Raw genomic sequence first — 2,644 nt, 5'->3', positions numbered from 1 at the left:
GGCCCTGCACTCTTACATTTTTTCATGCATCAGTCACAGTAATAATCAATCGATCATTAAATCCGTATTATGTTTCAAGTACATAGTACTTGAAACATAATACAAATAAGTTACAAGAACAGAAATAATTGAAGCAGCAATACAGCAAGCAAGTTGCAGAGAAAAAAAATGAAAATACTACATCAAAATACTACATCATGAAAATACTACATCAATACATAAAAAACTAATTATTCAGAATTACAGTATACCAATAAAACCAAGGCATTAAGCTATGAATTATTTTATAAGTTTTCTTTTAGACATTTCTTGAATAAAGTTAATGAAAAAATAGTTTTTAAAGTACGTGGTAAGTTATTCCAGACTTGGATCGTAGCAAATGCTCAGGTAGATTTTTGGAAGCCATAGGCAGTAAAAAAAAGTTCTAGTACCATTCATGTTTATCAAAAAATTAGGGTTAGTCAATGGAATCAAAATTTGTTTTATCATTTGCTTATTCAATAAAACAATAAGATTATAATGAAATAAGCAAACTATATTCATGACACTGTTGCACTGAACCAGAGCGTTAGTTTTATAATCGCAAGGACAGTGAAAATGATGTGAAACAATTGACTTTTTATGTTTTAGAGATAAACATTACACTGATGTGTATGTCCCCATGACACAATGCTATAGTTGAAGTGGCTGTGAATGAAAGCAAAGTACAATGAAACAAGGCTATGACAAGAAAAGAAACAGATGTGCCTCAATTAATGTATAAATTTTGAATGCAGTCATTTTCCTTGGCATGTGTCACACGAAAGCTTGCCTGCACTCATTTTTTCTATGTACTTCACCGGAATGGAATTGTTATTCCCTGTTCAATCAACTCCATCCAAGACACTGTTCGTTGCTGGCTAATATGCTGGTGCTTCTTCCTCTTCTTCACTTCAGTAGAAACAAAAATGTACTCTTAGTGGTTATATATTATATTAGTGCTTATATATTATCGTTCAGGCCTTGCTATTAACAGTGGTGGTCCAGCCAGTTTAAGAATTGGAGCAATTTTTGGAGCAGGAAAAAAGCTGTTTTGTAGCAATTTAGGAGCAGCCACATTAGCATTTTGTAGCAGTTCTTTGTGTTTTGGATCAGTTGGAGCAGAAGAAAAGCAAGTGCATGACATTTGGTGCAGCTTATTACTACTACACAATTGTTAAGTACTTCTTTAGAGCAAATGTTAGCTCGACTGCCTAGAGCAGAAAACGTTGCAAACAGACTTTATTTGCCTATGTAAATAGCACTTGTAGACTACTGAGAATAGTTTAAGCAATCAGACATAATACAGAAGTGACTAGAAATGCAGAAAAACAATTTTGTACAACAACAATGCCTAGTCGCGGGCCCGAGGAGCCAACGCTCGATGTGCTTACTCGCGCAGTCCCAATGCCGATGCGCGAAGTGCCTAGCCGCGGGCTCGAGGAGCCGACGCTCGAGGTGCTTAGTCGCGCAGTCCCAATGCCGATGCGCGAAGTGCCTAGACGCGGGCTCGAGGAGCCGACGCTCGATGTGCTTAGTCGCGCAGTCCCAAGTGCCGATGTGCGAAATGCCTAGCCGCGGGCCCGAGGAGCCGACTCTCATTCAGTCGCGCAGTCCAAAGTGCCAATGCGCGAAATGCCTAGCGCCGCGGGCCCGAGGGGCCGACGCTCGATGTGCTTAGGCGCGGAATGCCTAGCCGCGGGCTCGAGGAGTCGACGCTCAATGTGCTTAGCCGCGCAGTCCCAATTAAGTGCCGATGCACGAAATGCCTAGTCGCGGGCCCGATGAGTCGACGCTCGATGTGCTTAGTCGCGCAGTCCCAAGTGCCGATGTGCGAAGTGCCTAGCCGCGGGCTCGAGTAGCCGACGCTCGATGTGCTTAGTCGCGCAGTCTCAATGCCGATGCGCGAAATGCCTAGCCGCGGGCTCGAGGAGTCGACGCTCAATGTGCTTAGCCGCGCAGTCCCAATTAAGTGCCGATGCACGAAATGCCTAGTCGCGGGCCCGATGAGTCGACGCTCGATGTGCTTAGTCGCGCAGTCCCAAGTGCCGATGTGCGAGATGCCTAGCCGCGGGCTCGAGGAGCCGACGCTCGATGTGCTAGTCGCGCAGTCCAAGTGCCGATGCGCGAAATGCTAGCCGCGGGCTCGAGGAGCCTACGCTCGATGTGCCTTGTCGCGCAGTCACAAGTGCCGATGCGCGAAATGCCTAGTCGGGCCCGAGGAGCGACGCTCGATGTTGCTTAGTCGCGCAGTCCCAAGTGCCGATGCGCGAATGCCTACCGCGGGCCGAGGAGCCGACGCTCGATGTGCTTAGTCGCGCAGTCCAAGTGCCGATGCGCGAAATGCCTAGCCGCGGGCCCGAGGAGCCGACGCTCGATGTGCTAAGTCGCGCAGTCCCAAGTGCCGATGCGCGAAATGCCTAGTCGCGGGCCGAGGAGCCGACGCTCGATGTGCTAAGTCGCGCGCAGTCCCAAGTGCCGATGCGCGAAATGCCTAGTCGCGGGCCCGAGGAGCCGACGCTCGATGTGCTTAGTCGATCGCGCAGTCCCAAGTGCCGATGCGCGAAATGCCTAGTCGCGGGCCGAGGAGCCGACGCTCGATGTGCTAGTCGATCGCGCAGTCCCA

The sequence above is a fragment of the Dermacentor silvarum genome, chromosome 8 (assembly GCF_013339745.2).
Source record: "Dermacentor silvarum isolate Dsil-2018 chromosome 8, BIME_Dsil_1.4, whole genome shotgun sequence".
In the NCBI taxonomy this organism is placed as follows: Eukaryota; Metazoa; Arthropoda; class Arachnida; order Ixodida; family Ixodidae; genus Dermacentor; species Dermacentor silvarum.
Note: the sequence above shows the minus strand (reverse complement) of the source record.